This window comes from Coccinella septempunctata, chromosome 6, assembly GCF_907165205.1.
Source record: "Coccinella septempunctata chromosome 6, icCocSept1.1, whole genome shotgun sequence".
NCBI classification, from domain to species: domain Eukaryota; kingdom Metazoa; phylum Arthropoda; class Insecta; order Coleoptera; family Coccinellidae; genus Coccinella; species Coccinella septempunctata.
The window spans coordinates 14603157-14616593 of NC_058194.1; the positions used below are offsets into that span (position 1 = coordinate 14603157).

The window sequence follows — 13437 nt, forward strand, 5'->3', positions numbered from 1 at the left end:
CAATGAACTTTCCCATCAAAATATTTTCATATCTCTGCAACTTCTAATTATAAGGAAAATAAACTACTTGATTAATTAATTGATGTCAAATAAAAGCTAAAATTCAAAAGATTTTCAGAAATTGACCTTCGTCTGATGAAGGAGTCTGATGTAGACTCCGAAACGTTAGGTTACAGAATTATAATTTCAAAGTTCCTATTTTCAGTTCACTGTCAGGCATCAATTTTTTCTTCTAGATTTGATCCTGACAAATGAGTTCGAGAATTTACACATTTAATTGATTTTGTTCCAGAGATTCAAAGGTTTTTCAACAGCCTGTATATTTCAAACCAAGCGGATTTGGAAAAAATGATAAAGGAAAAAATTGTTTCTTTTGACTTCAAGAATCTACTGATAAAATATTTGTACGAGTAAAAGACTCACCCTGCATATAAGTATTAAAAGAATTGAAAATGGTTAATATTAACTACAAGCTACTATAGTTTACTAGTTTCATCAAATTCTTAATTCCTCTGCATAAGGAAGGATCCGTAATGGAGCAAAAAAATGAACTTACGCTGTGGAAGTCTATAGTGAAGACTTTATACAATGAATGTAATTAAAATGTAATTAAAAATATGCTTCAGTTATTGACAAGTTCTTGACTTCCTTAGTTGTTCATAATATTCGAAGTCCGATATGGTCTAGTGGCTAGGATACCTAGCTTTCACCCAGGAGGCTCGGGTTCGATTCCCGGTATCGGAATATTTAATTTTTGATCTTGTCAATCTAATGAGATTATGTATGCAGGTTAGGTTATGTTTATTGTTTGCGATATGATAATAGACAATATAAAACTAAATATGGGAATATACAGTACAGGAAGTCTTAGAGCTTAGAGCAAACTTATCTGCTTCATTCATAAAACTGCCTAGTCTGACTTTCCCGGATCATCCATGGATATCAAGAAACTGGAAACGTGACCGAAAGGCCGAGAACTGGACGCCTAAGATCTACCACTCCTGCACAAGATTGGTTTCCGGCTGTGTCTACCCGTAGTATGCATTTGAGTACCTAATTGTCTAATCCTGCAACAGCAGTTTTTGTAACTAAAACGGAGTAAGGTTAGCACTCATATAATATCGTTAATGTCATAACGCGGTTGCCACAACTAACGTCCAGTTTCATAATCAAAAAAGTCACTTTGAGCTTAGCTTCTTTACTGTCTTTTTTTTAAGTAGGGTTAAAGGAAGCTTCAAATGTAAAAGAAAAAGTTTCCACAATCAGAAAGATTGGAAATGAACAGGATGACATATAGAATTGCCTTATATTGGGAGACCTAAAAAAGTGGAGGCATATGAGAATTTTATTTTAGGGTGAACGAATGCGATAAGGTACTACAGACTATAGGATTTTCGATTAATCTTATCGTAGAATAAGTTCCAGAAAATAATCCAGAGGCGTTAGATCAGGGGACCTTGAGGACCATGCCAAAGGTCCCCCATTTCCTATTGATCGGAAAGTTGGAAAGATATTGCATAACTAGTCTAAATTGGCGAGGACCTGTACTATCTAGCTGGAAGTGAATAACCCCTAATATTCAATTAGTCAAAATGTTTTGTGTTTCACAGCGAATTCACTCACGTTTTTCATTTTCTAAGCGGGTTTACTTCATTACAAGTGAAAATTGAATTCCTTAGAATAACTTATGCAGTTTTTCATGACAATAACAAAATTTCTGTAAGGGATGTAAAAAAATAGATTTTGGAGCTTGAAAAAGAAATCATGATATTCTGAGTGCTGTTCTGAAAATATTGATATTTCATGAGCCGTTTTAAAGAGCTTTCTGAAATGAACAAATCCATAAAATTTGATTGAAATCGGACTTTGCATTCCAGACTTATGGCCATCGCAAATTTAAGACAATTTTCATGAATCAGCCCGTATCTCCGAAACTAATAGCCTTAGGGTACAAAACAAGCAAGTTTACTGAAAGGCCTGGATAATCCGCATTCACCATTAGGCTGTGGCCAATGACTCATGAAACATCCTGTATAATGCGCCACTCCATCGTTCGAGAATTGTTGACCAAGTTCTGGAAACTCATGGTATTCCGAATTTGTCTTTTCCCCTCCGGCCGCTACACCTCAATCCCATTGAACACGCATGGAAGCAGCTACAAAGAGTTTTATATTCACATCAGTCACCTCCCCATACACTACAAGAACTCACAAGGCTTTTACCACAACATCAACAACTCTAGAGAGCAACTGCACAAGGCTACATCAACAATCTGATCGAAAGCATGCAAAGGTGTTATCAGATCAGGCTCTAGTTGATGTTCGAGGAAGCCATTCTCTTTACTGAAATTTATTTTCCATTTCATTTGTGAACTGATTTTGTACTACAAATACAAGATAGTTATTTATGTACCAAGGAAGAAAAACTGTCTATTACAGTCGAGCCTGCAAATTGATAGTCAAGGCGCAGCCGAGGATAGCAAGCAGGCGAGGAAATAAAGACAGTTTTTTGCCGAGGTGCATATGAAATTTTTTCGTCGACCTTACATACCATTATGAAAGTAAGAAGTTCCCCTATTTATGGCCTCTTCTGGGTGTCCGTAATTGCCAATTCTCTGAGCTCTGGAGAAGTGTTACTGTTATCCATATTGCTATCAATATCCATTCTTGATTGTACTGAACACTAACATTCAGACCACGTACCTAATTGACTGGTAAAATCTAGCCTATTTCGTAAAGAATTAATTTGACGACATCAAATGACAGTTATTGTCACAGACACTTGTGTTTTCGTCAAATTCTTTATTCACAAAATTAATTCAGTCGGCCCGGGATCTAATATATTGATTAGTGACGAACAGCCGGACGAAAAGTATATCAGTACGAAAAGTGAATCAGGGCGAAAAGTACTCGCCTACAAAAATAGGAAATTAGTACGTAAAATGTAATTTTTTGTTCAGGTCGACAAAGAAATGAATTTTCCCCTCAAACTGTGAAACTTGATGAGTTAGATAAGAGAGTGAACATTTCAATTTCTTATATTTAAAAAATTCGTGAAAAAAAAATGGAAGCAGACTAAAAATTTGTTCTTTCTTCTTTTGGAGCAGTATAATCAAAGTACCTACGTTTTGATCAAAAAGCATTATCAAACGGGCTGATTCCATTTTGTATTGTCGAATTCAGAAGAAATTATTATGAGGAAAATGCAGGTCCATGATTTCCAAAGAAAATACTTTCTCGTACTCATATTATTATGATATAACAAATATCGAGGTGATTTCATTGGCATCTTGAGATAGAATAAACGCTTCAACCAAGAGTTTTTACTCTTATATGGTGGTGGTATACACAAATTTCAAACCACCAGATAATCAAGATCCAACCACACAGTATATCTAGTACTGCCACCTCTCCTACAGCGTCATATTTTTTGGTAACTCCGTTCAGAGCGAGAGTCATGCGAATCATGTTCGACATCCCTCACAGAGATTCTTGTAAACCATTCTTTGTGGCTCGCAGGATTCTCACATTTCCCTGTATTTATATTTTGAATGTGCTAGTGTATATGAAATCGAATTGTGGTTCGGTGTTCAAAAATTCCAATTTTTATGACTACCCGACCAGCTTGCTCAGTGTTCCCTTACATAGGACAAAAAAGTTTGAGTCGTCTATGTCATATCAGGGCCTCACCTTGTACAACCACGTGCCTAGTAAACATAAAGTTCTGACCCTCAGAGTTTTTGAAGACCGAATAAAGGAACTTCTCCTGAGAAAAGCTTACTATAGTGTTGCGGAGTATTTGAGTGACAGTGATCTTTGACTGTATCTATCTTTTTTTGTACTTTTGTATTTATGTTTACAAATCATTTTATGATTGCTGATGCGATGTTTGTCATGGTGTCTTTTATATGCATGTACGTCAATATTGTTATATTGACTTTTTACCAAATTTTTTGACCTGTCCTATACATCCCATGTCTGAATGGATCAATAAAGATTTATTATTATCACTATCCATTATCAAAGAGTGCGTAAAAGTCGAAATATTGTATGTGAATACTGCGAATACTCGCTGACATATAATGAGTTCTAGAAATTAGATTATCTCTGTACGAAGGCAATGAATACGGGTGGTATTTTCACATTGATGAGACACATACTTGATGAAAATCCATAATTTAACTGAAGAAATTGAATCACATCTTTTTCCTAAGGATTGTTGGAGTTTTGTCCTAAGGAAGGATGCCATTTTGAAAAATCAGAAGAATTCTCGATAAATTAATCAGAAATCAACGAGGACCGTGGGAATGTTTCAAAGGGAAAGGAAGTTCAATTAGCTAACTGCATTTCTTGGCTGAATGTGTGTACAATGTTTGTCTTTCCGATTTTATTAACATCATTCATTCCATTGATTTGTAATCAGCGTTATGGTTTTATACCAATCCTTGATAAAGAGTTACATTTGATTTTCTTTATATCAAAACAGTTCGAATTCTATGGAAATAACTTCGAACTTATTTTCTCGTTTTGACGGCCTCTCCAGATACAGCATCTGTTTTTAGGAGGGCAAAGTACCCTCCATCGGAAAGCAGTATATGAGGATAACAAATTGAACATCCCTAGTGGTCTACATGAAAAATACTCAAGACTCTTGGTGACACATTGACTGAAAACGAAGGTTTATCAAAGGCGCAAATGCAAATGCGTACCTTGTGAATCTGCAGAACACAAAAAAGCACATAAACGAACCCTTTTCATTTCTCTAATTCCCTCAACTCTTCAATAGTTGTTCACTTCGCAGTAACAACTTCAGTAAAAAAAGTGAATGTCTGTAGGCATGTTATTTGCGGTACTAAATAACCGTTTACCCCAACCCCTTACGGGCGAACCAGAAGAAAAGTGTCATTAATGAAAGGAGCAAGTTTTACTAAACTCGTATTCACCGATCACTTCCTGGACCGAGAATATCAAGACAGGGAGCTAAAACGTTGAACTCGTTGACAAACTGGACGAATTTTTTGTGATACCCGATCATGGGAAGCCTACAAATTCGCATTCCCTCATTATTCGGGGATTATCGGGATGTCCATTAGACCATGAAATTGTCTTGGAATTGAAAATTTCAACAATAACCTCCGAACATGAATGGCTGGATTGGAATGGGAAGAATTTATTGGTACTTTCGAATTAATCTGAATAGGAGGGTTGTGAAACTCTGTAAGTAATTTCGTGAAAAGCAGGATTATCGGATTTTCTTTATGCTTGATATTATCATTGAATAAACATTATACCTATACATATTTAAATATTCAAATACTCGAATAGATTTTAGGCGTTGTGCAATATGATGTACTTGAATATTATTTCATTCTCGAATAGAGCGACATGTTAGTTGGTAGGTATCATTGCGAAAATTACTGATCATTGGAAGGGGAACTACTTATACATGATAACCAACTCGAGAAATTCAATTGAAATTGTTCATAAGTAGCTATTTAAGACTACTCAAAAAAAATATGATTTTCGAATTAAATTGAACAGAAGTTTAATCATATTCGTACCTAACGAATACAATGAAAAACCTTCTACATAGTGGGCGAAATTCGATGGAATTGAATGGCAGCTGTGTAACAGTAATACTTAGGGAAAATGGCACTTTTTCGACCTCGATTTTCAAAAGATAGATTATGGTCAGTATCGCATTTCCTATCTTTTATTTTAATAAATGAAAACATATTTTTCGGCTTTTTAAAGTAGTGCCTCTAGGTATCAGTAAAATCGAAAACAAAATGTAATGATTTTTCATGTAGAATTCAGTAGTGTTTACACATTCATTCTACATGACAAATAGTTAAAGATTTTTTTCAATCTGCCACTTTTAAAGAAAAAGTTAAGATTATATAATTGAATGGTAGACCAAAATAGTTATTTATGTACCAACGACGAAAAATTGTCTATTACACTCGAGCCTGCAAGCAGGCGACACAATGTAGGCAGTTTTGGCCGAGGTGTATATTCCATTTCTTCGTCGACCTCACTTTCATAAAGGTATGCCTTTATGAAAGTATATAAGAAGTTACCTGTTTTACGGCCTCATCTAGGTGTGCGTAATTCCAAATTCCCTGAGCTCTGATGAAGTGTTATCGGTATCCATATCGCTATCACTATCCATTCTTGATTATACTGAACACTAACATTCAGAGCACGTACCTAATTCATTGGTAAAATCTATCCGTTTTTGTAAACAATTAATTTGAATTTGACAAAATCAAATGACAGGTACTGTCATAGGCACTTATGTTTTCATCAAATTCTGTATTCACAAAATGGATCTAATCACCCCGGGATCTAATATATTGCTAAGTGACAAACAGCCAGTCAGTAGGAAAAGTGAATCAGGACGAAAAGTACTCGCCTTAAAAATAGTCGATTTTTCGTTTGGAAATTAGTACGTAAGATGTCATTTTTTGTTCAGGTCGGCGGAAAAATATTTTTTCTTAATAATAGCACTGTTTAACGTACACGAAATTAGTTGTTGATCAACCCTTTTATTGGTTAATTTCCTATCAATGCATTATTGTCATAGATGTATTCAGCAGCTTTCCAAATAATTATTTTATATGTATGTCGCATTGATTTTCGTTATACCTAGCGGGTGAATTGAGAAGAGATGAATTGTGGAGGTTGCAGAAAAATTATGATGGTTAGAGAGTAATCAATATATCTATGTACTACAACTCTAGCTTCCACAAGCTTCACACATTTTTAACAGATATTATAGAGAACGATATCAACTTAGAACATAGAATATCAGGAAGGAGCTTTTTCGAATGAATGTGACGGGAATTGTGCGACGGAAACGGCCATATTGGTCTTCCAAGTTTTAATTTTTGTTAAAGTAATATAGCTCATATTTCGACGCGCTGCAATCATTTTAGACATATGTGCGAAATATGTGAAGAAAAACTGACCACAAGGAACAGTCTAATTTTGGATGTTAAAAACAGTGTGTGCTCGCTGAAAAATCGCTTCGTGAACTAATCAAGTGTCGCTAGAAAACTTGCTAAAGTCAAATAATTAACCCGCAAAGACGTAAAATTAGTGTTAAGCAAAAACAGTGCATAACCTATAGTGGAAGTTGCCCAGAAAGTCTGGTCGCGGCGTGTAGGTGGGATCGGGTGAGGTTCTCCCAGAGCAGTGGTTCTTAACCTTTTAATGATCAGGGACAATTTGACAAAATTGTTGTCTTGTCACGGACCACCAACTGTTCCGAGGTAATATTAAGTACGTAAATGTAAATTTTTGTGAATGAATAAACAAGGTTGTTGTAGTTATAAATTTGAATGAACGGGCTCGACTTCGATTTATGCCCCACCTCAGATTTTGATGATTATTTTTTTATAGATAGAATTTTTCATGAAGAATCGAATGGTAGTAATCTCAATCTGCGGAAATTTATAGTTCATTAGCTATGATTTTTCGAAATGTTCGTTAAATTCACTCAATTATGACATTTGAATGTTTGTTCACTGTAATTCTCGGTTAATTCGAATGTTTTTCTCAACAGAACTTAACCAATTGGGATTTTCAGGTTATTCATTGGAAGAAATGTGAATGATTGATCAATTTTGGCTAAAAATTAAAGGTAAGGTTCGGTTGGGTTAGGACAGTGAAAAAACAATTTCATACATGAAAGTATCATTTTGGTTTAAAGGACCGAAAAGTGAAAATATAATTTTTCATGATATTATAATGATATAGCACGTATTTTGATGAAATTTTCGAAAAAGCGTTTCTCTCAAATTAAAAGTTTGCCGGGATTGATAGTTGTACGAATAGATTCTGTATCTTCTCTTGCATCCAGGAAAAAATCGGCAAAAAAATCTGACGTAGGCACTTTGTCGAATTCGAGAAAAAGCACTTTACAAAAATTTCAAAAAATCATAACTGCCGAACTATAAGTTTCCTCAGATTGAGACTAAATACCATTAGATTCCTTTTAAAAAATTCTATAAATCTATAAATATATATATCTATAAAAAAATAATTATTAAAATTTGAGGTGGGGAATAAATCGAAGTTTTACCGGTACTAAATGCCAAACTAGCATGTCGGCACTGGCATCCAACCGATTTCGATGCTTGTTTTTAATTACCAGTATCAGTGTCGATGAAAAGAGAGAGCATTGGGGTCTCCCCATTTTTTCTATTGAAGAAACCCAGTTCAATATACTTTCGTTATGGTGGCATTTTTCTAAAAAACTAATATAAAATAATTGTTATCAATAAGTGATCTTCAGTCTGGTTCAACCCTATGTCCTGTCGGATGGCTTCGCGGACCACTTCGGGTGCTTCCAGGGACCACCAGTGGTCCGCGGACCACCGGTTAAGAACCAGTGTCCCAGAGGGAGTACTAAACCGAATAGGCCTATTCGTGAGGACGGAAGTCTACAGGAATATCTTCTGGAACGACCCTGTAAGTGCTATCCATTTCGTCTTTTTCGCCATCGGCTTAGATTGGTTCAAGAACAAAAACGTGATTACAGTCCACTAAAGCTTACCAACAAAACTGAGCTATTTTACCGCAACAATTTTAAAAGTGGCAGACTTGGAAGTCAAATGATTCTGTTATCTGTGGCCAAATGAACAAAGTGATGTTTTAACTTAATTTTGGTAATTTGGATTCTTGAAATTTGCTGGAAATAAGGATTTTGGATATTGTAGCGTGAATAATTCATAGGTAGGTGATTTTTTTAAGCTGAATATCAGGTATTAATTATGTGTTCCTGAATTTCATGACATATAACCAAAGATATTACACAGTAATATCTTTGCATATAACAAGGTTATCCCATGACAATAACACTCCATGGGCGTAGGTGATGTTAAGTCATAGACCTTAATACCATTAAGTATCTAGCCAAGCAGTGTTAGGCGGGGTGAATTTCCGCTTTGATTATCAATTTGAACGAGATTGAAAACGCTTCTGACTTTACGTCAATGCTTTCCTAATTTTTTTGATTAATCAGAATCAACTGACTATTGAAATTAGTTTTTTGGAAACTTCATTGTCCTACGTCACTGTTGAAACGGAAATATATGTCGGCCATATTTCTCCTCCATTCCGGTCAAATTGAAATGAGCAATATGCTCCTTCCTGTTATTCTATATTCTAAGGATATCAATGTAATTTACTAAAAATGTCACAACTCGAATATGCCCTCTGCGGACTTCTCCAATTGTTCGATCGACCGCATAAATATCAACATTCCGATATGAACATAGAAAATTTATAAGGTGTCAAATTTGACAAGATATCGATATAAATTTTTTGCAATCAAGAATTCACATTCAATTCAAAATGTGGTCGACGCAAAAATCTTATAATCAACTCGTTTATTAACTGAGCGATTAATGATCTCAACCATCAATCGCTTTCATTAATAACCTAGTAGATTAAATAACTATTAATACCCTTCTGAATTCTACATAAAAAAGCTAACGTTGTTTTTGAACATAACTATATACCTATAACTAACTTTACGAGGAACCAATTCGAAGAGAGCTGAAAAATAAGTTTGCACTTATAACTTGAATACAATAAAAAGGGATGTGGTATTAGCCATTTTTCGAAAAGACGTAGGTATATGTTCGAAAAGTGTAACTCACCCCTTGAAATCTACCCTACGTAAATCCGGAGAATCAAAGAAGTTTAAGCAAATAACGTGTCTTGGTATCCTCCAGTAAACCGTAAACCCAACATTTGAATGCATTATAGTACCTACTCATTCTAAAGTTATGTAGGAAAAACTATTAGGTATCATTACGCATATTTCAAGGGTAGTAGCACACCTAATGAGCGGTTTCGGACATGAGTCCATCAGACCAAGACCACTTATTTTCTGCTGTTCTATAATCCTTAGAAATATGGCTTTACGTGTTCGATTCATCTTGTATACAATCAGGGCCGCCGCCAGACATTTTGCCGCCCGGCAAAACAAAATTTCGCCGCCGCCGCCGCCGCAAAATGATATTTTGCCACCTGGCTGGGACTATATTGAGTTCAAATTGATCATTATTTATGGAATGACGTACAGCATGTTCAAAATGTAGATATTCAGAGATAAATCTTTTTTGTAAATTGGTATGCCTTAGTAAATGTTGAATCTAAAAAAAAGATAAGAAAAAAAAGAAACAAAAAAGTGGGTTATATATCTACTAACTACACATACAGTAAAATATATACAGTGAAACGTTTGAAAATTACAGATATAGAACTGACTTTCAGTATGATTCAATTTGAAATGCTAAACTCCACAGATAAAGAGATATATTAAAATCTACAACAGTCTCAATTCGTATAAATATGATATACTATTGTAAAGGATAAAGTACCTTTAAAGTACTCTTGCTTCTCAAGTATTTCAAATTCCTCCCAGAAATTAACATTTCGAATTCAGATTGGCAAACAGAATATAAAAATTATTTCTGAATTATCTTAGAAGCCGTCCCAAAAACTATACAGTCTGTGACGTTTATCAAAGAGACCGATTGGCTAGAGAGCAAAAAAGGGGCAATGAGTGACCGCTGCGGTGGAGATATTTACAGGCTGATTTTGATAGTTATTTATGAGTAGAATGCGGCATCTTTGATCGTTTTCCATCTGGCGGTATTCCCCTTGTTTCTTATTAAAATGCATTTCTATTCGGTACTTTGAGAAGAACATATATGTGTGAAAAAATTGGTATCGTTTTATCAACTGATTTGCCGCCCCCAGAATGTGCCGCCCCGGCAGGGTGCCCGGTTTGCCGGTCCTGACGGCGGCCCTGTATACAATGAATTGAATTGTATTTGTTGGAATCATTCCAACAAATGTAGGAGACAGAGAACTACGTACTTATTTTCATGCAGCACATTTTCAGTTTGTAATCCGAGGAAATCTAAAATATTTTTATGTTTTGTAACATCTAATTATGCGGAAGTAAACGTAATCTACCATGTAGCAATCAACTAGTGATCAATGCTCAATGTATTATTATCACACTCTTGTATTTCACATCAAAGTTCTTTGAGCTTATTCTGTGACCGTGAAGTTAGCACCCACTTTTTCTGAAATAAAATTTTTTTTTTGTATTCCAATAACTTGTTATAAACTTTTTTTAACACGAAAATTTTCGTTGGTACCTCAAGGATAGTGGTGGAAAATCACCATCATTTCGCTGGCCACTAACTTCACGGGCATCCACTTTTCGATTTTTCGCGTGAAATAAAATATACTTGGAGCGTACTGTTTGTTTGTAACTATTTGTAACACAAAAATTTCCTTTTGTAACCTATGTATAATGGAAAAATGGCGCCCCCAAAAATGCGAAGTTAGCAACCAAATTTTAGAAAATTCCATATTTCTCTTTTGCTTCGAATAGTAAGTAGGTGCTTTGTTAGTAACTATTTGAAGAATGGAAATTTTTTTGTGTAACGTCATCTATAATGGAATATTAGCACCAAGCACCATCAAAATGCGAAGTTAGCTCCCACTTTTTCGAAAATGAAGAATATTTTTTTTTGCTTCTGTTAGTAACTCGTTTCAAACTTTCGTTTTTAACCTAATAACCTTTAACGCCAAAAGGCGAAGTTTGAACCAATATGTTGAAAAAAATCAGTACCTATTATTCGTTTGTTTTCATTGGAGTTTCGTTAGGAACTACATATTTATCTGCAACACTTACATTTTTTGTTTGTTTCACATATAGTTACAAACCGAGGACATTATTTTTCGAGAAGTGAATGTACGTGAAGTCAGCACCCAGAGGAATGAGGTGTTCTGCTTCCATTCCCTTTTAGGTACAATCGAAAATTTTGATGCTACAAATAGTTACTAAGAAGTTAATAACGAATGCGAAAACATTTTTTTTCATTTTCGCAAAAGTGGGTACCAATTCCGCATTATATCATTATACAATGTGTGGATAAAGTAACGAACAAAATTCATAACTACGTTATTGAATGCTTTCAAGCAAAATGGTCGGTCAGGTCAATTTCAGTTTCTAGTTAACCACCTTATTAAATAAGATTTTACTTATGACAAAATTCATACCAAAAAACTACCCCAATATTTTTGCAAATCACCGGACGTGAAAAAGTGGTACCGTAGATAAAACAAAATAAAAAAAATAAAAATTATAAAGTTACTCTGTAGAAATGAATGACGTCATAAGTAAAATTTCATGTTCTAAATAATTGAAGACTAAAATAGCCCTGTCCGAGTGTTTTGCTTGAAAACATTCAATGACGCAGATATTAAATTTATTTCTTATCCAGATACTGTAAGTAGAGTTACAAAAGAAATTTTCTAATTTACAAATACATACAAATACAAAAGAGACATAATGAATTTTCTGAAATGTTGGTTTTAACTTCGCATTTTGGGAGTATCATTTTTCAATTATAGGTTAGATTGAAAACAAAAATTTTTGTGTCACAAATAGTAACCTACTAACGAGTTACCATTGGAAGCAAAAGAGAAATCTAGAATTTCAGAAAATAATTCGTATGTAATGGGTCTCATTTTTATATTATAGGTGATAAACAGAAATTTTTGTGTTACAAATAGTTACTAACGATAGATAGATTCAAAAAGTAGATGCCCGTGAAGGAAGCACTCAACAAAAAGCAGTGTTTTTCCCCACTATCTCAAGGTACAAATGAAAATTTTAGTATCACAAATGGTACCTAATTATGAGTTTTTACAAAATTACGAACAACTAATAAATACCTATTTGTTGTTGTTGATATCGTCGATTTGAATTATTCAGAAATTCCATCTTCATATTTGGCATTGCCCTAGTCCAACTTCTTATGTGTCTTGTTATGTTAACTTTTCAAAATTGAGGGTTGAAAATTCTTTTATTGGTAGAACTGGAAGTTGTCAATTTTCTGCAAAATGGGATTTCAAGTTCAATTTTGAAAAAAATATTTTGATATTCAATAATTCAATCATGAAAATGCTTGTACGCAACTCGAAAACGGTGCATTTTTTCGCTGATAACAACCAATAAACAGTTTCTGACCATTAAGTGCTAGGTTCGGTCTATTCCTGGCCGTCCTGATGACTTATGAGGAAGGTGTTGGAAACAAATCATTACTGCTCTTTGTATGACTCAATTTCAAAAAATTAACAGAATCGGTAAAGTACTTAGTTCAGAAGTTATCTGAATTACGGGAGTACCATTTATAGGCATTAATTTTCGCAAAGGATCGTTAAGGAAATAAAATAAAGCATTCCGTCTTTATATACTTTATAATCTCACCCTAGAAAGAGTCACGTATCTCCTGGTCACCCTGTATATATATGAATAGTTTGGCGATATTTTATATGCGGAGATAGTAATTTGATAACCTGCAGCAATTCATGATAACTATAATATAATAATCAGGAACAA

General features: G+C 34.5%; 1 non-coding gene across 1 annotated transcript; it reads left to right on the forward strand.

Moving 5' to 3' along the window:
- Positions 1-672: 672 nt before the first annotated feature.
- Trnae-uuc lies at positions 673-744 on the forward strand. Its single transcript has one exon. It is a non-coding gene; the product is annotated as a tRNA-Glu (tRNA).
- The last annotated feature ends 12693 nt before the right edge of the window (positions 745-13437 follow it).